This window comes from Dendrobates tinctorius, unplaced genomic scaffold, assembly GCF_039654945.1.
Source record: "Dendrobates tinctorius isolate UK_male_01 unplaced genomic scaffold, ASM3965494v1 ptg000035l, whole genome shotgun sequence".
NCBI classification, from domain to species: Eukaryota; Metazoa; Chordata; class Amphibia; order Anura; family Dendrobatidae; genus Dendrobates; species Dendrobates tinctorius.
Genome location: NW_027361703.1, coordinates 54,766,649 through 54,789,973, shown reverse-complemented (window position 1 = coordinate 54,789,973; position 23,325 = coordinate 54,766,649). Strand labels below are relative to the sequence as shown.

The window sequence follows — 23,325 nt, the reverse complement described above, 5'->3', positions numbered from 1 at the left end:
CAATAATCTTTTATATAATTCAGAGATAAGTCCCCTAGAAGACTCAGATGTAAGTAGCATATGTAGTGTTTGATTATGTGTCACTATCACCGGATTTGTCCTTCTCTGTTTTTCCAATGCATGTCTTAGCTGTAAGTACTGATAAAAGAAGACGTGCGGGAGGTGAAATTCTGTTCTCAATTGTTCAAAACTCTTAAGAGTATTATTTTGCAAAATTTGTGACACCAGATAAATCCCTTTATCTTCCCATCTTCCGAACCCCACCAGCTTTTTGATCTCTTGCAAATCCGGATTTCGCCACAATGGCCACAATTCCGTAGGCCCATTTATCTTCAAAAGAGACTTACCCCTATCCCACACCTTGAAAATCATAGCCAACGTGGGGTATCGTGCCCCATTTATCTGCCGTCTTCCCACCTCCAACCGGCACCCTGGATATTTCCATACCGATCCTTCCCTCACAATATCACCACCATTGTCACACGCCCCGTCTCTACCCCAACCCTTAAGATGTTGCATCTGGGAGGCTATAAAGTATATGAATGGGTTTGGCACCGCCAATCCTCCCTCCTCCTTCCCTCGCTGCAGTATCTCCAAGCGAATCCTAGCCTGTTTTTTCTTCCAAATTAATTCCCGGAATAATGTATTTATTTTTGCAAAAAAGTCCCTACAGATCCACACCGGAGAATTATGTATCAAATATAATAATTGTGGCATCATTACCATTTTGATTAAGTTAGATCTACCAATATTCGACAACGGCAGGCGACACCAAGTATGTACTTTTGCTCTAAATCGCTGCAACAGGGGCTCCAGATTCAGAGCCCGAAAATCCTTCGGGGCAGGACTAACAATTATACCCAGATACTTAAACCTCCGAACTACAGGGACCGGTATCTGCAAATCTGAGAAATCCGCCGGGAGAGGGTCTATCGGCATTAAAGCTGATTTGGACCAATTAATCCGAAGACCAGACCTCAGCCCAAATTCTCGAATGACCTCCATTGCCGGCAAGATCGAGGAATGTACCTTATCTAAATATAGAAGTAAATCATCCGCGTACAATGATATCCTCAACTCACAGTTCCACATCTGAATCCCATTATTTCTCTGGACTTCCGAATTGCAACTGCCAATGGCTCCACCGCAGTAGCAAATAGCAAGGGCGAGAGCGGGCACCCCTGTCTAGTACCTCTCCCAAGAGGAAAAGACTCAGAGACCCTGCCATTAGCCCCAACCTTCGCCACCGGCGAGCCATACAACAGCCTCACCCAATTTATAAATCTGTGTCCAAAGCCCATTTTCCGAAGTACCGCCCACAAAAAACCCCACTCCAAACTATCGAACGCCTTAGCGGCGTCTAAGGACAAAATTGCTCTTCCCCCCAACTCCCCAGAACTATGTTGAATCCCCAAGTATAGTTTCCTAAGGTTCATAGATGTGGCTCTGCCTGGGATAAATCCCGTCTGATCCTTCTGTATAACAGATGAGATAACTCGGGACATCCTATTAGCGAGTACCTTGGCCAATAATTTAACATCTGTTGATAATAGGGAAATCGGGCGATATGAATCCGGAACCTCTGGATCCTTTCCGGGCTTTAATATTAAAACTATCAAAGCTTCCCTCATAGATGGCGGGAGGACCCTCTGCCTTTCAGCCTCTTCAAATACCTTAAGTAGCTTAGGTAGCAGTAAGGGTGCATAGGTTTTGTAAAACTCGCCAGGCAGGCCATCCATTCCTGGAGCCTTTTCATTTTGCATCTGACCAAGCGCCTCCTCCAACTCCTCCAACAGGATGTCCCGATCCAATGAATCCCTATCGCTATCAGCCAATGCAGGGAGAGAGAGAGCATCCAGGTATTGCTCAATCTCAGTCTCCGTGAGACTGCAATCTGATGTGTATAGTCGCATATAATACCTCCTTATCTCACTCACTATGTCCGCACTGTCTGTCACAGGACCACCCGAGTCCGTTTTTAGCCTATTGATATATGAAGATCCGTCCTGTGCTCTAATGACCGTGGCCAATAAATGTCCTACTCCCTCCCCCTCTATAAAATATTTTTGTTTGAGGAAATAACGTTTATTTGCTGCCACCGACATGAGGTTTTCCCTGAGCGACCCCTGTGCCTTCTCCAAAGCGTTTTTAGTTTCCTCTGTCGGGTTGAGTATCACCGCAGCCTCCGCAACAGACACCTCCTGGATCAGACTCTGGGTGTAGCGTCTATTTTGGCTTTTCCGTGTGCATATTTCTCTAATATATAAGCCCCTGACATAGGCTTTCATGGAATCCCAGACTATGTGTGATGATGCAGAGTACTCATTAAGTTGAAAATATTCTAGAATGGCATCATGCAAAGATCCCCCTATAAGCTGGATCCAGAAGGGATTAAGCTTCCAGATAGGTCTAGATAGGGTGAGGGGGTGTCCCCATGAAAGTGTGACATGTAGCGGCGAGTGATCAGATACACTTCTAGGCAGGTAGGCCACCCCTCGTACATATGGGGTCATGAGTGTATTCCCAATGGCCAGGTCTATCCGTGACATAGCGTGGTGGGAGCTAGAGTAGCAGGAAAACTGTCTGGCTGTGGGGTTTTGGACACGCCAAAGATCTACCATACCCAGCTCCACTAACGTTCTAGCAAATGAGGTTGAGGCTGCATCTTCTGATATGTTTCCCGAATGCAACTTATCCAAATAGGGATGCAAATATGTATTAAAATCTCCTATTAGAAGAGTCGGCGCAGGGGGAAAGGAACCCAAAATAGACAAGATTCTTTTTACTGGTTTGACTGAATAGGGCGGGGGGATGTATTTGGCAACCAAAATAAATTGTATACCGTATAACGTGCAAAGCAAACATACAAATCTGCCCCCAGGGTCAACCACTGATTTAGTACATGAGAAGGGGATGGACCTGTGCACCAGCACACTGACACCCCGCGCATGGGTCGAGTACGTGGAATGATATTCATGTGAAACCCATCCCTTTCTTAGCCAATGAATATTATCTTTCACCATGTGGGTCTCAGACATACACAGGATAGCCGGGAGAAATTTCTGCATATTAGTAAATATAGCACATCTCTTATTTGCATCCCCGAGCCCCCTAACATTCCACGTTACAATATTAAGTGATATCGCCATAAGAGCAGACTAAAAAATGAGAAATCGGAACATACTCCACTCCCGAGGGAGAGAGGCAATCTCCACCATCCCTCAGTACAATGAATTGGGTGACACGGCTGACGCACATCACATCCCACAGAACAATTAGGGAATACAACAACAAACGAAAAAAACAAAGGAGGGAGAGGGAGCACTGCACACCAGTGCACAGCGCCCCTACCCCCAAACACAAGTGTAACTTGCACATTTCTCTCAAATAGAGAGAATCAGGGCTAGAAAACTTGCCCAGAGTCAACGCAGGGAGAAGGGTCCACAGCAATCCGGTCAGCTCCCGCCCTGAATCCGAAATGGAATGAACAGTAGTAATTATACCAGCATAGCGTCCTAGACAAAAAGGAGTAACAACACCTGGTGGCGAAAAAAGGGAGAACTTCAAGTATTCTTCCTCCTCATGGACCTCTCATTAATATCCAGCCAGGACAGGGCCATTCCCGCCGTATCAAAAAAGTGCGTTTCTCCATTCACATCAATCCGCAGTCTAGCAGGGTACATCATGGAATATGTCACGTGTAAGTCACATAGGCGTTTTTTAATCTCAATAAATTGCGCCCTTTTACGCTGCACCTCCAGGGAAAAATCAGGGAAAATGGAGACTTTCCTCCCATTAATAGCAAGTTCCTTAATGTCTCTGGATCTGCGCAGGATATCATCTCTATCTTTAAAGTGTAGGAGCTTGAGCAAGATGGGACGCGGGGGTGCTCCCGGCGGGGGGGCACGCATAGGGACCCTGTGTGCTCTCTCAATAGTAAAGAATGGGGACAAAACATCTTTACCAAAGGTGTCCATTAGCCATTTTTCAAAAAAGCCAAGTGAGTCAGTCCCCTCCGTCCTCTCCGGAACCCCCACCAGTCGCAGATTACTTCTACGGGAGCGGTTCTCTAAATCATCCACCTTGTTCACCAGTATTGTAATATTTTGCGTGGCTTTTCCCAGCTCCCGTGTTATTGGTGGCAATTTATCCTCCGTCGCACCAACACGCTCCTCCAGTTCCCTCACCCTGGCAGTCACCCCCCGCAGCTCTTGTTTAATACAGGCCATGTCCTTGGTGACAATCTCCATTTGATTACTTAGAGTGGCCAGTGTGGTATTGCAGGAGTTAATTGCTGCGAGGATTTCTCCCAGCGTGGGCTCAGCAGTCACAGACTCCGGCTGCTCCCCATCCCCCACTCCTTCCTCCTCCAGCACAGGCCCCTGTGTCTGCACGTGTCGGGCTGAAGGGGGGCCCAGTTTACTCACTGTTCCCTCCCTGGAGAGATGATCCTCCAGCTCCACGCTGCATCCAGCGTCTGCCTCAGTCTGTGCACTGGGCGATCGAGCAGCAGCAGGAGGCACCCTTGCATATCGTTCCAGCCTGCCAGCAGCTCCCATCGCTCCACTACCGGCCGACTTGTTGTTTGCTGGCGCCATCCTGGATGTAGCAGAGGCGCGCCCCGGCGTCTCCTTATCTTTTTACTGCTGCGGTTCGACATGGCCCAAGGATCCTCCGCTGTCTAAACGCCCAGGGAGATATTGCATCCCTCCAGGTCAGTGGGACTCGTCAGCAGTGCCGGTAATCAGGATTTATTGTCGGATCCGGGCAGGAGCTCTCTCACTCCACGTCCTCCCTACATGAGGTCCAGGCCACGCCCCCATAAAATTCATCTTTATTTTAGTAATTGCGTATTAAGTTGTAAGCCTATGCAAATTGAGGAGTCAGCAGATGTCTTTAAGATCTGGCAAATGATCAGATTTTCAGACACCTTGCTCTGATCTATGGCTTGTAGAAGAGGCATAAAAGCTATCTTGAAAGCATTTTTTTTGCCACAAGAAAGCTCAAAAAATGGATCAAGTCTTGAGGGATGATTGTGCAACATCTGTTCATCAGCGTGCCAGTTATCGCCACTTGTCACAAACTGAGAGGGAGAGAATCATTAACCCCTTCATGACAGCCAATACATATTTTTACTGACCTGAGATATAAGGGAATATCATCCCCATATAGGTGACAATCCAGCAGCTGTCAGCTGTCCACTATAGCTGACAACTTGCTGTATCACAAATGATCGGTGTTGGCACCATCCATATCTGTTTAACCCCTTAGTTGCTGCTGTCAAAAGTGACTACATCAAATAAATGGTTAATAGATTTGGGAGCTTGCACTTTAATTGACGCACTGAGATCATGATTGTGTGGTCCTGATGTTTGCCATAGCAGTTCATGGCCAAATAGCGGCCTTAGAGTCTGCCGGCTACAGTGGCCAGTTCAGAAGTTAGTGACATTTGGGTGGTAAACAAACACTTTTTCATTCCGGCTATTGTTATGAATAGGTCACCGAGGAGGAGAGCGCAATAGTCTATGTCACCAGAACACCAGAGAGGTTGGTCACCCAGTGGATTGCAGACCCCTGATCTTAACAACACAACTAGCAGTAGCCGTGGAGCTTTCCTACGTTGCCCTAGACGCCTCGCCACAGCCGGAGGACTAACTAAGCCTAAAGAGAGAAAGGTGAAATCTAAACTGCCCCTGAGCAGATCCCCAAAGGAATAGACAGCCCCCAAACATATATTGTTGGTGAGACTAGATGAAGCACAAACACAGACAGAAATAGACTGAGCAAATGATGGGGCCCACACTGACTAGATAGGACAGGACAGAAAAGGCACTGTCTGCAATCACGCAAAAACCCTATTAATTCCAACACGACTGATGTACAAAATACTGAGGTTTGAACAACCTCGACCCACTATATCAGCACTCAGGTGTGAACTGGCGACTAGCAACAGGCTAATACAGCAGGGGACTGAGCAAACAAACACAAGATACAAAAATACAGGGCAGGAGCCAGCAGCCCCAGGGGGAGCAAGTTGACTCCTGAAAGCAAGGCAAAAACAGATGCAAAGGGTTTAGCAAATGACACTTAGCTGAAAAAATGCAGGATCAGGCAGAAATCCTCAGTAAGCAAAGAAAGATGTGTCACCGGCAGTCACTGAGTGAAGTCTGCTCGCTTATGTAGTCCCAGTCACTACCACCACTCCTCCAAATATCTTCTGCAGCTGTTGGGTTAACATCATGTTGACCAGCACCACTACCAGCAGTATCCACCAGAGGGGGCCTTGCCTCAAAAGTCGGGTCAAGAGAGCTCACAACAGGCTATACCACTTTTCATTAATTCCTGAAAATCACCTAAAGGGTTAATAAACTACCTGACAGCAGTTTTCAATATGTCGGGGTGCAGTTTTTAAAATGGCATCGTGTTTGGGGGATTCCAATATATAGCACCCCTAAAGTCACTTCAAACTTGGATAGGTCCCTCAAAAAAATACATTTTGTAAATTTCCTTGAAAAAATGAAAAGTTACTACTACGTTTTTAAACCTAAAAGGCTAACAAAATAATTTAGCGTTTTAAAAATGGTGCTGATGTAAAGCAGGCATGAGGGAAATGTTATTTATTAATGTTTTTCTGTGGTATGACTATCTGAATGATTATCCCTTTAATCCAAAGTTTGAAAATTGCAGTTTTTTTACATTTTTGTCAAGTTTCTGATAATTTACCACTATCATAAATTATAATGTGCCACGAAAAAATAGTCTCAAAATCATTGGGATTTGTTGAAGCATTCCAGAGTTATGACGACATAAAGTGACATTAGTCAGAATTTTAAAAATTGGCCCAGTCACGAAGGAGTTAAAGGGGTTGTCTCACAAACATTTTGATACCAAGATCTATTGATTTAAAATGTACTTTGTTCATGGGAGAAGCCCTTTAAACTGGCAGACCTTGGTGTTCGCTATGCTAGTAGAACGAGATATCAGCAATGTTCATCGTTGCTTGTCCCAGTGGTTGGAAGAACAACCACAAACTCAATTGACAGCAAGAGGCATACAAAGGCTAACCTTTACATGGAAGTATCATCAGGTTAGAAGAATGACATGTAGTGGTTAATTCTGTGAAATTGGACCACATACCAAGCCTAAGGTGTCAAAAATTGTCTTTACTATCCATCTGGAGGCATTTTCACAACATTGGATTAAAGGCCCTTTTACATTTAGCGATGCACCAGCGATCCGACGAGCGATCCGACCCGGTCAGGATCGCTGGTGCATCGCTAAATGATCGCTAGTGAGCTTTCACACAGAAAGATCTCACAGCGATGCAGCAGCGACGCAGCGCACGATACTCACCTTTCACACACAGCGATCCTGACGTCCTCCCGCCCGCGTCCAGCGTCGCTAGTCTCACACAGCAGGAAGCCCAGCAGGAAGCAGACAACGAGAAATGGAGCCGGACATTCTCGCGCGATCAGCGATGGACAGCGGGGGAGCCGGTCGTAGGTATCACACATAGCGATATCGCTAGCAATATCGCTATAACGTCACAAAACCGGTGACGTTTTAGCGATATTGCTAGTGATATCGCTTAGTGTAAAACCCCCTTAAGAGTCAGATATCCAGCAGCAGTTGTCTCATCAATGTCGCACCACTATTCTCAACAGCTATAATGGTGCAGAGCAAGATGGCAGTGGAGATTGGAAGAGAGCTCTGACTTCTGCAGCGATGAGTCCCACTTTTTTTCATGCCCGTCTTTAAGGGAATAGGATGAAATGTTAGTGTCCTGATTTATTAAGAGGTGCATGCCTCTTAATCAGGCGAGGAGAAAAGTAGTGTAAATCTGGTCTGAAATCTTTTTTCAGTCAGTGACTGGAGTAAGATTTGTGGCATAAAGTATACCATCGCTCATCATGAATTTGACTAGTGGGAGTCACTACTCCCCTGTTCCTTCCCGCTTCGCCCCTTTTTCCAGAGCTGAGCGAAATTTGCATGAAATAGGTTTGATAAATCGGGGACTTACTCTGTGATAATCTGGAATTTTTCTGATACCCTGACCAAATCTACTCTGGTCGATGTTTAGAATTACGTTATTCTGTTGTTTTTCCTGATTTCGTCTATAGTTCCTCCAGGCATGGTTCAATTCTTAGAGATTTCTGTTGAATTTTCCAGCACAAAAATACCCCAAATTTTCTGATACTATACCATCAAAAGCCTATCTACATGAAAGGCATTAATGTAACTATGAATACAAGACTTGGCTGCAAATTTTCATCAAATCAATATGATCAGTCTATTGTACTAATTTTGTCATAAAAAGATCTGCCTTTTCAGGTCTCAACTTTATGCACTATTTTTCATAAATGTCCAGTTTCCACCCAGTACTGTGTTCCCCATTATCTTTAGATGTTCATACTGTGCTATAATTGCACAAAAAAACTTTTTCTATCCATTTCACACTTTTCACAGGAAATGCTGCCTTTCTTACATGTGATATAGTTTCACAAAGAGAAAGCCTTGATATACAGAATGTATAATTTACTTCACCTCATCTTTTTCTCATTCTGATTTTAACAGTTTAGATTGATCTAATCATCCAGTGGATATTATGGCTTGAAAAATGCACTTTTTATACTGAAGTGTGGGGTGATGTGCTGTGCTGTAAATTACATGCTGGATGTTTCAGCATTTTGGAATGACAGTGGTTGAACCATCTTGGTGTAGACAATAGAAAAAATAGAAAGGAAGTTTTGTAAACTAAATCCTTTCTGAATGAGTCTTAAAAAAAAGTATCAAATATTAGACTGTTCAGTAGTGATAAGTGATCCTGCATGGATAAGGTGCTATCTGAGCATTCTCGTGTGCTCCCTGAGTGTCTTCGGCGTGATCAAATATAATGTTTGAGTTCCCGCAGCTGCATGTCTCGCTGCTGTTTGACAGCTGCGTCACATACATAGATTGCCTGTTAGGCAATCCCTGCATGGGTTATCCTTGCACGAGACATGCAGGTGCCGAGACTTAAACATATTATTCATTCACACCGAAGACACTCGAGGGGGTTTTACACATAGAGATATCGCTATAACGTCACCGATTTTGTGCCGTTATAGTGGTATCGCTATGTGTGATACTTGCCTCCGACCGGCTCCCCCGCTGTCCATCGCTGATCGTGCAAGAAGGTCCGGCTCCATTTCTCGTCGGGCGCTTCCTGCTGGCGCCGACGAGCGACACGTGGAGGCGGGCAGGAGGACGTCAGGATCGCTGTGTGTGAAAGGTGAGTATTGTGCGCTGCGTCGCTGCTGCATCGCTGTGATGTCTGCCTGTGTGACAGCTCACTAGCGATCATTTAGCGATGCACCAGCGATCCTGACCGGGTCGGATCGCTGGTCGGATCGCTAGTCGGATCGCTGGTGCATCGCTAAATGTAAACGGCCCTTCAGTGAGCACAGGAGAATGCTCAGCACCTTATCCATGCATGATCTCTCATCACTATTGTTTAGGGCTTTTTCTTCATGATTAATTGATATTTGTCCTATGTATTGTTTAGTAAAAAAAATAATAAAATCAATTTGTTTTTTTCAATAAACAAAAGTAACCACAAAAAAAAACAAATACAGGAAATTGAAGATCTTTCCATCTGGCACTGTTATTGCATTTACAACAATTAATGTATACAGTACATGGATAAGGATGTACTGTATAATACCCAACACATTTATTCTACACATACTATCAACTCCTTGTCGTATAGCTAGAGTTAGTAGCACATCAGACTCCAAATACTGTAGAAAAGATCTGGGTTGCCTCTAGATAGGAATCTTACTTTTTATTAGAGTAGATAATAACTTGATCCAATGGGACAACGGAAGGCAGTTAGGCGGTTTTCAGTTTAATAACAGAGAATTTCTGGCATACAGCATTAATAGCTTCATTAATTTCTTGGCGTGTTTACTGAACAATTGTTTCTCAACAATTCCCATCCAGCTTATTACAGGGGTGCAAAACCTTGGAAAACTGAGATGGTGGTAATATAACTGAGAACTTCGGCTCAGAAGTTTTGTATATAAAGGCACAGACACTACACTATTATGATTTATTTTCTCGTAATTTAAGCAAGGATATTTGTGCCTGGCAATTCTTAAAAGGGGTTCTCCCATTCTGTTTATTCAGTAGCACACAGCTGCCCTGCCTCTCGCCTTCCTGCTTGCCGAGGGGCAGTACGCTTCTGATGATTGACAGTTTGGAATAGCGGCAGCATTGCGTGGCTGCCCTAAACTGTTTATTTTCCCATTCCAGAGACATAGCCAGCTTTGCCTCTACAGCATATAAGGAATATAGGCGCTTCTAAGCTGGCCAGATAAAGCGAGGAGTTTCAGACAATCTCTTGCAGACTTTATAGAAAAAATGTTGTAAGCACTACGCCCCCAGGCTTAGGAGATTTGCCACAGCTTGACTATGGCATTGACAATGACCAGTAAGCTATAAAAAGAAAAAAAAACTTTTTTTTTCCCGAGAATGGAGTGAATTTTGAATAATAGTTAAATTACAAAGTTGCTCGTTTTTACACAATGATGAACATTATAGAGCCCGACTGTACAGATTACTTTCATGTAAACCTATTTTCCCCCTATTTTGGATTCCAAGTCTGGCCCTGAACTTCCAAAAATGTCCATTTTTTACACATTGTGAGAATCATGTGGGAATAGTGGATGAGGGCAGGTATATCTCGCCCACATTCCTTTCCTATGTGGCCTAGTCTGGTCAGTATCGCACCTGCTTGCTAATGAATAATGGGAGGTGGATATAAAAGGATGCAAGGTGGTTGTGTGAGGGTCTCAGCCTGGGAACACAGAGAGCCTGTCTGTGTGAGAGACACACGTGAGTGGAAGCAGTGCCCACTGCAACTGTGGTTTGGCTGGATGGGAGAAGCCCGCCAGTTGGTAGTTAGGTTGTCCATTGTTTAGTTAGTGCCGGACAGGCAAGGATTTGTTTTATGTTTTATTTCCTTTTGCATTGCTTTCACCGTTAATAAACCTGTCCCAGGGTCAGTTATACACGAATCCCAGCTCTGCGCCTGAGTTTCATGCTGAATGCACGTGACCTTTGACCCCAGCAAAGGCGATCCCGGAGTGTTTTATCACATTGTGGTGGAGAACGCGGGCATCACGTTGCAAGCATGAGCATGGAGGACGTGGTGAAAGCGCTGGTACAGTCTACCGCCGTCCAGCAAGAAGCTAATCGGGTGATGATGGCCCAGCTGAAGGAGTTGGTGGACATGACAGTTACCGATCGTTCGCTTCTCCAGCAGGTGGCGCAGCGCTTGGCAAGCTTACCTGAGCTTAACCTGGAAGCCGAGTCGAGAGTGATTCACGTGAGTCGGTACTGGCCGAAAATGACGACCGAAGATGACGTCGAGGCATACCTGACCACGTTTGAACGGACGGCGGTGCGAGAAAAATGGCCGAAGGCACGATGGGCCGGCCTGATTGCCCCGTTTCTTTCCGGTGAGGCCCAAAAGGCGTATTATGACTTGGAACCTGAAGCTGCGCAGGACTTTGACAAATTGAAAGCCGAGATCTTGGCCCGGCTGGGAGTGACGACCGCTGTCCGTGCACAGAGAGTGCATCAATGGACTTATCAGCCGGATAAACCACCGCGGTCCCAGATGTTCGACCTGATCCACGTGACGAAGAAGTGGCTACAACCCGAGGTGTTGACAGCGCCAGAGATAATCCAGAGAGTCGTCATGGACAAGTACCTGAGAGCTCTACCGCCAGCCCTGAGGAAGTGGGTAAGCCATGGAAATCCTACGACGGCAGATCAACTGGTGGATCTGGTTGAACGTTACTCCGTGGCGGAAGGACTCCGAGACGACGCTACCCCACCTCGTTCTTCATCATCTCCACGTGGAACCGGTAAGACTGTTCCAGGGAATAGGGGAGATGGAAAAATCCCTAAGACAGTGGGGGAGGAAAACGGGACTGCCCGCACTGCGAGGCCGAGAGTAACGAACTATGGTCTAAGCAAGGGGCCCGTTAGGCGTTTCCGCTGCCAAGAGATGGGACATATTGCTGCGACCTGTCCGGTCACTACTGAACCCATGCAGTGCGACGTCACAGACTCTAAAAACCACATGTCTATGGTTGCACGGGTAGTGAGTGTGAATGCCGGTCAAAAGGATGTGGAAAAACACTTGTGTGATTTAACTGTTGATGGCAAAAATGTGGTGGCATTGTTAGACTCGGGAAGTGTGGTGACTCTGGTGAAGGCCAGTCTGGTGTCAGCCCCGACTGGACCATCAGACAAATTTTCTGTAACGTGTGTGCATGGAGACACCTGTTCGTACCTCACCACGGTCATATGCATTACTACTTCCTATGGGTCTGTGCAACATAAAGTGGGACTCGTCCCGGCGTTATTTCATGATGTTATCCTGGGCCGGGATTTTCCCCACTTCTGGCAATTGTGGGAGAATCAGTTGATGCCCTCGGGTAATAGTGTACATGATTCTTCTCCCAGGGAGCGTGTGGGTCCCAAACCCCTGGAAGAGGTCTCCCCGGAAGACTCGGGGGAAGAGTCTGCGGGAAATGACCTGCAGTTCCCGTTTTCAGTCATGGCGGGTGATAATGAGGAGACCGGGGAAGAGGAGGAGGCCGACAGCCGTCCACCTCCCCGTTTGCCGGATTTAGAAGTTCAGAAAGATGACTTCCAAAGCGAGCAAATAAAGGATCCTACCCTTTCTCAGGCTAGGACAAATGTAAAAGTGATTAATGGGGTACCCGTAGAACCTGGCTCTAGGCTGGCATATCCTTACATGGTTCTGGAGAATGATTTACTCTATCAGATAGAGAAAAAGGGGGAAGATACGGTGCAACTATTAGTCGTGCCAAAACCCTACCGGCGGCAGGTGCTGGACCTGGCCCATGGACATGTGATGGGAGGTCACCTGGGAGTCCAGAAAACCACCGAAAGGATATTACACTGTTTTGTTTGGCCAGGCATGCATCACGATATTCGTGTATATTGCGAGTCTTGTCCTGACTGCCAAGCCTCTGCACCTAAGCCCCGGTTCTGTAGCCCTTTGGTACCCCTACCTATTATTGAAGTCCCGTTTGAGAGGATTGGGATGGATTTAGTTGGGCCCCTTCCACGGTCTTCACGTGGACACCAACATATCCTGGTCATCTTGGATTATGCCACCCGTTACCCGGAGGCCATCCCTTTGTGTAACACGGCCACCAAGACGATTGCCAAGGAACTGGTGCATGTGTTTAGTCGGGTCGGTATACCAAAACAGATACTCACCGACCAGGGGACCCTCTTTATGTCCAGGGTAATGAAGGAGCTCTGCCGATTGTTACAAATCGAACCGTTACGCACATCCGTGTATAGACCCTCAAACAGACGGGTTGGTCGAACGCTTCAATAAAACTCTAAAGCAGATGCTGAGAAAGGTGATGGACAAGGATGGGAAGAACTGGGACTATTTACTTCCGTATTTGCTTTTTGCCATCAGGGAAGTACCCCAGTCTTCCACGGGATTCTCGCCTTTCGAGTTATTGTACGCCCGTCGTCCTCGCGGACTGTTAGACGTTGCAAAAGAAACCTGGGAGGGTCAGGTCACTCCGTTTAAAACAGTGATAGATCACGTCACACAAATGCAGGACCGTATTGCGGCTGTTATGCCTATCGTCAAAGAACACATGATACAGGCTCAAGGAGCCCAAAAAAGAATCTATGATAGGGGTGCCAAGATCCGTACGTTTGCACCCGGAGATAGGGTGTTGATCCTGGTCCCCACGGTGGACAGTAAGTTCCTGGCAAAGTGGCACGGCCCCTTTGAGATCAAGGAAAGAGTTGGTGAAGTAAACTACAAAGTATACCAGGCAGGTAAACGGAAACCTGAACAGATTTATCATGTAAATCTGATAAAACCCTGGAAAGATCGGTCTGCCTTGTCAGCGGAGCTGGCCCGTCCCGTCTGCTCGCATACCGTACCGGAGGTACGGGTTGCAGAGACTCTCTCGGAGCTGCAAAAGACTGAGGTCAGGCAGTTTCTACTTCACAACCAAAAGTTTTTCTCAGAAAAACCCGGGCAGACTATGCTAATGAAACATGACATCGTAACGGAACCTGGTGTCACAGTTCACGTAAAGCCCTACCGAATCCCGGAAGCGCGCCGTGAAGCCGTTTCCCGAGAAGTGAAGGCAATGTTAGAGTTAGGAGTCATTGAGGAATCGCACAGTGCGTGGTCCAGCCCGATTGTGCTAATTCCTAAACCGGACAGCACCATCCGGTTCTGCAATGACTTCAGGAAACTGAATGCGGTCTCAAAATTTGATGCCTATCCTATGCCCCGGGTCGACGAGTTAATAGATCGGTTAGGAAAAGCCCGGTATATTACGACCCTAGATCTAACCAAGGGGTATTGGCAGATCCCACTGGCTGAGGCTGCCAGAGAAAAGACGGCATTTGCTACGCCGGAAGGTTTATTTCAGTATGTGTATATGCCGTTTGGACTGCATGGGGCACCGGCGACCTTCCAGAGACTGATGGATCGAGTCCTGAGGCCACATAGGCGGTACGCTTCGGCCTATTTGGATGACATTGTCATTTACAGCTTGGACTGGGAGACTCATCTCCAGAAAGTACAAGCTGTGATTGACGACCTGTGGGAGGCAGGTCTAACCGCGAACCCCAAGAAATGTCACATCGGGCTAGAAGAAGCCCGGTATTTGGGGTATGTAATTGGGAGGGGTGTTGTTAAACCCCAGGTTGATAAGATTCAGGTGGTTCAGGACTGGCCACAACCTGTCAACAAGAAGCAGGTGCAAGCCTTCCTGGGGATCGCCGGCTATTATCGCCGGTTCATACCCAATTTTGCAGCCATCGCTACCCCCCTGACGGATCTTACAAAAGGGAAAGACTCCGTCATGATTAAATGGAGTTAAGCGGCTGAAGAAGCCTTCCATAGCCTAAAACGGGCACTTTGCTCTCAGCCCGTACTGGTGACTCCGGACTTCCGCAGCGAGTTTGTGGTACAAACGGATGCCTCTGATACCGGTATCGGGGCCGTACTCTCACAAGTGAGGGACGGAGTGGAACACCCAGTCCTCTATCTCAGCAGGAAGCTGAATAAACACAAGCCAAGGTATGCAGTCGTAGAAAAAGAGTGCCTCGCCATTAAGTGGGCTCTAGAGGCCCTCAAATATTACCTGGTGGGCCGAAAGTTCAGGCTGATCACTGACCATGCACCTCTTAAGTGGATGCACTTGAACAAGGAACGGAATAGCCGGGTGACCCGGTGGTTCCTTGCCCTGCAGGCCTACACTTTTACGGTGGAGCACCGCCCAGGGGTACAGATGGGGAATGCAGATGCCCTGTCCCAAGTGCACTGTTTGGCGGGTGTCATTGCTCGACCAGAGTGGTCTGAGCAGAGGGGGGATATGTGAGAATCATGTGGGAATAGTGGATGAGGGCAGGTATATCTCGCCCACATTCCTTTCCTATGTGGCCTAGTCTGGTCAGTATCACACCTGCTTGCTAATGAATAATGGGAGGTGGATATAAAAGGATGCAAGGTGGTTGTGTGAGGGTCTCAGCCTGGGAACACAGAGAGCCTGTCTGTGTGAGAGACACATGAGTGGAAGCAGTGCCCACTGCAACTGTGGTTTGGCTGGATGGGAGAAGCCCGCCAGTTGGTAGTTAGGTTGTCCATTGTTTAGTTAGTGCCGGACAGGCAAGGATTTGTTTTATGTTTTATTTCCTTTTGCATTGCTTTCACCGTTAATAAACCTGACCCAGGGTCAGTTATACACGAATCCCAGCTCTGCGCCTGAGTTTCATGCTGAATGCACGTGACCTTTGACCCCAGCAAAGGCGATCCCGGAGTGTTTTATCACAACATTGATAATTAAATTGGAGAATCCCCTAAAATTCTATGCCATTTTTCTTTTATTGTATGGTAATATTATGAACTTGGCTTAGTAAATGTGTTTCAGGTAATAATTATTTGGAGGCCTTTATCCGACTGTTAGTGAGGTTGTAGTTATTGTAAGACAAGATACGTGTCTCTAAATTGTAGGATCAGTCCAAACAACCACTAGCCAGTAATAGCGTCCAATTTTAAACAAGTCCAAGAATAAAAGTGATAGAAGGCTATTGCCATGATTTCATTGAGTCGATTGAGATATGAAGAGCACAAAACTGCAGTGCAGAAGGTTTTGATATTAAATTATGTTATGTTCTCTCTTCTTGTTACAGCTTTATTCTTGGTATACAGAGCAGTGATAAATATACTCTATGAACCATGTATTCCTTTTCCCATTCATTCATTGTATCGAGAGCACCAACCATTCAGATACAGTGACGCAAACTCCAGATTACTATATGCATCATTGTCTGTAGAAGCCAAAAAAAAGAAGTCACAGTGATCCTGCCATATCCTAAAGACTGTATGAATACAGCCATGTGTATGTGACCTGAAGAGAACAGACTCCTATTTACTCTCTGGATTCACTTTTATTGCTGTTTTGTATAGATGCTGTCAGAAGTTAAAGCCATGTGAACATCTCCAATGCAAGATTTTCCTATTTATTATACTGTTTGCCAGAGGATCAAGTCATAGAGCCTCTGCAGGCCCTAAGACTGCATACAACCTGTGTACCTCCCTATACTTATGCATAGTTAGCAGAATGCAGATGCTTTTTACAATCGCTTATACACAGTGAAAGGGGTATCTCATCAGGGACAACCTCTTTTAATATATAGTTAAGGCATCGATCAGGTGATCCCAGCAAGCAGCTAGTTGGCGAAGGAAGCCGTGGATAGCTCAAGAATTTTGCAAGTAAATGCACAGTAGCATTACATGGTAGCAATGCAGATGAATTAGGGGATGGTTTGTGTCCTCCAGAATGGAAGCTGCTACTACAGAGCATGTGGTATGAAGCTTGGAGACCATCCCCTATGATGTCCAGCAGGACAAACGGTCAGGGGTTGTCTTCACAAAACAACCCCTTTAATGGAGAGCTCAAAGAGGGAGGATTTAGCGATCAAATTGAGTTATTAAAAGAGCCATTTTGATTCTGACTTTATGATACAGAATTATAGGTAACACCTTTTTCTATTCTGACTCACTAGGTACCAAGAAACAACATGGACTTGGTGGGGTTTTAGCTTCAGGCTCTCAAGATTTTCAAATACGTTACTGTAGGGACTCCCTTTTAGACAGTCAGATGTTATGAAATTTTAGGTTAAAAAAACATTCCCACACATTTGTAGGCAAATCATTTTCGAATCGCTGCTAAGATTTGTAGGACATTCCAAACAGCATGTGCTTCTTGAAACTGAAAAGCCATCTGCTTCCATTAGTAAGATTATGGAAGACCAGTAACGGCAGATCTACATCCTGCGGTATGATACTGAGCAAGTTAGAGAGACTGTATAAAAAGATGGAAAATAATGCTTATCTACAGCAATGCTTACTTGTATCAAGACCACTGTACACCGTGTCTTACAAATGGAAGGACAGCGAGAAAAAACTATTATACTGCAGTGGAAAATTGTACTGGCCTGCGTCATGCATTCTGCACTAATGCTTCTTGTGTTTAGGTTTTAGTTGTTCTTTAAGTTCCTATTTAAGTGGCGTTCTAAGCCACCCACTAGACAAGGATTTATATAAGCTGTAAAATTAATTTATTCTCGTAAATGCAGATCTGTGGGATTTATGGCCATCTACACTGTACTAATGTTTCTGAAAACAAAAAGGATGTTGTACAGATCCCGAATTCTAAAGCTCTTACATAGAAAAGATAAAGGACCAATAAGTTCATGCTGTTAATTCTAGATGTATTGTAATGGTCCAGCAGAAGACAAGACTAAATCCACAGGGAAGCATTTGCACAGTTTCTTCAGTAAGAAAAAAACTGTGCCAATTCCTTTCATGGGAATCTAATTCATTAACTCTGATCTATTAATGTGTTTATGGCCTCAAGGTGAATCTACTATATGTAAGAGAATCGCATAACTTCTCCCGTCCTGTGTCACCAGCATTATTGTAAAAATGCCGACAATCTGCTGAACACAAGACATCCAATGGGAATTAGAAATTATAGCTGGTGTCCAGCTAACAAATTTAGTTCCCTGTGTTTTTAATTATTAAGTTATGCAACTTACTATTACACTTTAGCTCTAAAAAGAGCTTGAATCTTCAGCTACAAGCAGATAAGTTGAGCATCACTCTTCTTCCAGCATCCAAACTATAAAAGAGGTCGTTCTTGAAGAATGGAAAAAGATTCTGTACAAATCACTCGTCAGACCACACTTGGAGTATTGTGTGCAATTTTGGACGCTGGTGCTCAAGAAAGACATTACTGAACTTGAAAGGGTTCAAAGGCGGGCTACTAAAATGATAAATTGAGTTGGTTCACTACAATACCCAGAAAGGTTATCAAAATTAGGTCTATTTACTCTAGAAAAGAGAAGACTTAGTTGAGACCTAATATATATGTACAAGTATATCAGAGGGCAATACAGAGATCTCGCCAATGAACTGTTTGTACCAAGGACTGTGACAAGAGCAAGGGGGCATTCTCTTCGTTTGGAGGAAAGACAATTTCTGCACCAGCATAGAAGAGGGTTGTTCACGGTAAGAGCAGTGAGGCTCTGAAATTCTCTTCCTGAGGAAGTGGTCATGGCCAACTCACTGAATGAATTTAAGAAAGGAATGGATGCTTTTCTTGTGAGTAGCAGTATAGAAGGTTACGAATAACATAATATATGGGTAGATGGTTGACCCAGCTTAGGGGAAGGATTTTTTTTCCCTATGGAGAAAATTGCCTTCTACTCTGTGGGTTTTTTGCCTTCCCCAGGATCAACAATGCAGAACAGCTGCACTAAAAATAGGCTGAACTAGATGGACATAAGGTCTTCCTTCAGCCTTCAAAACTATGTTAGATGTTGCAATATGTCGCCAACATTTTCATTGCGTGCCTAGATGACTTAAAGGGGTTGTCTGAACAGTAGCACCAGATTTTTTTAAGCTAATCTTTGTTGTGATATACAGCGCCCCTATACATTTTGTTTTTTGTTTCTGCCTTTTGTTCCGCCTGAATTTCTCTTCATTTCCTGCACCCACTTTGTTTACCTGCGGCTCTACCAAACTTGACAGCTCCCTGTCTTGTATTATCTATTCTCACAGCCAGCTCTGGCAACGCCCTCTGCCTGCCAACGGCACACTCATTGGCTGTCAGTAACTGCCCCTGCACCAACCTCTGTCATCAATCCAGTATTGGTAATAACAGCAGTGTCCTCATCTATGGAAAGCAGCAGAATCACTACACTCCATAATAGAAGTAAGAAACTTGGCACTCAACTTAAGGCCCCGTCTCACTAAGCGAGATCGCTAGCGATGTCGCTTAAGCGTCACCGATTTTGTGACACAGCAGCGATATTGCTAGCGATATCGCTATATGTGACACTTACCTCCGACCAGCTCCCCAGCTGTCTATCGCTGATCGCGCGAGAACGTCCTGGGTCGTTTCTCGGCGGCGGCTTCCTGCTGGCGCCGACAAGCGACGCGTGTACGCGGGCGGGAGGACGTCTTTATCGCCGCGTCTGACAGGTAAGTAACGACCGCCGACCGCTGCTACGTCGCTGGTGAGATCTGTCTGTTTGGCAGCTCACTAGCGACCATTTAGCGATGCACCAGCGATCCTGACCGGGTCGTATCGTGGTCAGGATCGCTGGTGCATCGCTAAATGTGACGGGACCCTTATGATAAGGAAATCCAGATTTTTTTATTTAGGCATTCACAAAAACAGAGGACGTTTCGGTCCCAGTTGGACCTTCATCAGCTCGAATGCTGTAGGAATGAGTAAGTATAGGTACAGGGCTATATGTGCCGGTAGGTTAAGGTGGCATAGCAGCGACCGTAATTAGAGTTTAGTCCTGCAACGGTGGACAACCGTGGATTCTGGGTCAGTGTAGGAGAGGCTAAGCACAGCGCCTGCTTTTCAAATCCCTGCTTTTGATCAGCTTTGACCTATACACCCCTTCTCATAATTGCAGCTTTTCAAATCCCTGATTTTGGTCAGCTTTGACCTATACACTCCTCATAATTGCAGGACTAAACTCTAATTACGGTCGCTGCTACGCCACCTTCACCTACAGGCACATATAGCCCTGTATCTATACTTACTCATTCCTACAGCAGTCGGGCTGATGAAGGTCCAACTGGGACCGAAATGTCCTCTGTTTTTGTGACTGCCTGAATAAAAAATCTGGATTTCCTTATCATAAGTTGAGTGCCAAGTTTCTTCTATCTTATCGGCTTGGGAACCTACTTGAGCACCTTCACAGTAGTGCTACGGTTTATTCTCTTTACACTCCATAGTAGTCTGGCATGTCTCCACATCACCCCTGACATGCATACTGTGAAGTGAAGTCCTTTGTGATGTGTGTGTACAAGAGAGTAAGTGTGTGTAGCTCTATATATATACCACATAATACACCTCAGCTGCTGCATATCCTTAGTCTATAGTGATGTGTCTACAAATAGATCACATAATACACCTCAGCTGCTGCAGAACCTTAGTCTATAGTGATATGTCTACATATGTACCACATAATACAACTCAGCTGCTGCAGAACCTGTCTATAGTGATATGTCTACATATGTACCACGTAAAACACCTCAGCTGCTGCAGAACCTTAGTCTATAGTGATGGATCGATGGATGGATGCACACATTATACTCGCCTATGTAGAAGCCTTTTCTTCCTGATTTGTCCAATCAGCTGAGTCATTCCCCTGCTGCCTTGCACTGTGTGCGGCATCAGAAGGCTGGAGGAGGTGGAGGGTCTGCCAAAGATTGGGGGCGGTGTCTGTTGTGCCAACCACTGACTAGTCTCTGCCAGACAGGAACACTCTAGTCGGGGAGTGAGCAGCACCTCCGGAAACAGGAGAGAGCTGCTCACATGACTAAGTGTGATACCTAGGACACCATGCAAAATGCTTAAAGGGAGCATGTTACACACTGTCAGCATCCTTCAGCCTAATCGCACACACACACACACACACACACATATTATGCAGAAAGCTGGAGCAACCCCTATAATGCTGTCCTTAAAAATCATGGCGGTTATACAAAATACTGATGTTCTAGTTTTGATATGGAGTGTATTCATTTTTGAATCAACTCATTTGATTAAAACTGAAGATTTTATAATCAAAGTTATATTATATTAGCCTTTATTTTATTTTATGTTATGGGTTAAAAAAAATGTTCTACGAAATCCAGTCCTGTCAAAATTTGGGAAATTTTTCTGTGAGATCTTGATTAAAATCTTGCTTTTCAAACGGGGTGTACCCATTTAATTGAAATACCTCTTTGACATTTGAAGTGAGAGATCCTAATATACAATATGTCATTGTTCACATATACAACGCTCTTACGACTAAAGGGCCTGTCACACTAAGCGATATCGCTAGCAATATCGCTATAACGTCACTGGTTTTTGTGACGTAGCAGCGATATTGCTAGCAATATCGCTATGTGTGATACTTACCTGCGACCGGCACCCCCGCTGATTATCGCTGATCGCGCGAGAGCGTCCTGGGCCGTTTCTCATCGTCAGCTTCCTGCTGGGCTTCCTGTGGTGCCGACGAGCGACATGTGGACGCGGGCGGGAGGACGTCAGGATCGCCGCATCTGACAGGTAAGTAGCGACCCATGCTATGTCGCTGGTGAGATCTGCCTGTGTGGCAGCTCACTAGCGAAAACTTAGCGATGCACCAGCGATCCTGACCGCGTCATATCGCTGGTCGGGATCGCTGGTGCATCGCTAAGTGTGACAGTACCTTAAGACTGGAGACAGACAAGAAAATGAAGTGTCACCCGATTTTCATCCAGAAAACTGACAATATTTATCTGTATTGTCCTCTGTGTGTGTATTTTATGTTCGTGTGTGATCCGTATTTATTCATCAACATTTTAAAATGTACATGATCAGGACACTTTCCTAGGTTAATAGCAATGTATGTATTGGGGCCTAAGGGCTCTTTCTGAAGGAGCCCTTAGGGTACCGTTACACTTAGCGACGCACCAGCGATCCCGACAACGATATGACCTGGTAAGGATCGCTGTTGCGTCGCTAAATGGTCGCTAGTGAGCTGTCAAACAGACAGATATACTCACTGACGCAGCAGCGATCCATACAACGACCTCGGCGGTCGTTGGTATCTTGTCACACAGCGGCTATTCAGACGACTCCCGCCTGCGTCCATGTGTTCCGCGTCACCAACGAGGTCACTCATTGGCGTCAAACAATGCAATGCGCGCTGGCCAGCGGTACACCAGCGATGGAAAAAATGGCCCAGGCCATTCGAGCACGATCAGCGAGATCGCAGCGATCTCGCTATGTGAGAAAGGGCCTTTAGAGACAGATTTTGCGATACAGATCTAACACATTCTCAGCATGTTCTTTATTGCTCTGGATCTACACAGAAAAGCTGTGAATAAACTCCAATAGATTTCAGTAAGGCTTATCAGCATGTGGATTTGCTGGCATGGAAGGACCATGGTAGAAACTGGAATCTGGGTTTCAGATTTCTGCCGATAGCGCAGTGAATTTCTTGTTCTATACTTGGCCAAATATTATTTCCTTATGTTTATCTAGTTTTAATTTATTCCTCAGCAGTTTGCAGAGACTGTCATCATACACCTTTGTCCCTGTTTCAGTGAGACTGACAAAGTAATGTCCCTACCATTTACAAAATAGTATCATCATCGTAAACCTATTAAATGTCTTGTCCAGTCCAAACTGATAAGTCTGCAGTCACTCTGTGTGACTGCAGACTTAGGAATCCCCCAGGGCACGCACTGTGCGCTGCAACGATTTGTGAAAAAAGAAGGTATCCAGCTCCGGAGATAAAATCCAAAATCTTTATTGAAACAAATTAACAAAGGTAATTAGCTGCTTGATAACCAGTGTATACTGGAGGAAGGAATGTCCGAGATAACTGAGGACTAAGAGCACTACATGTGTTCGAAACGCCTCCAGTTATCTAGGACATTCCTTCCTCCAGTATACACTGGTTATCAAGCAGCTTATTACCTTTTAATTTGTTTCAATAAAGATTTGGGATTTTACCTTCTTTTTTCACAAGTACCTGACGTCAAGCAGAGACGCTTCCTTGCTCGGATAGAACTACTCATGTGCGATGTGGACATCACTATAAGGGTCTGAGCCAGGACCATAGAGTATGTATGCGTTATACATACTCCTGCTCAGAATCGCTTCCATACACTTGTATAACCAACACTAAAGG

General features: G+C 45.4%; 1 protein-coding gene across 3 annotated transcripts in view; it reads left to right on the top strand.

The window, feature by feature from the left end:
* Positions 1 to 23,325, top strand: part of TBC1D22A (TBC1 domain family member 22A) — a 792,012-nt gene that overhangs the window by 604,588 nt on the left and 164,099 nt on the right. The window lies entirely within an intron of this gene.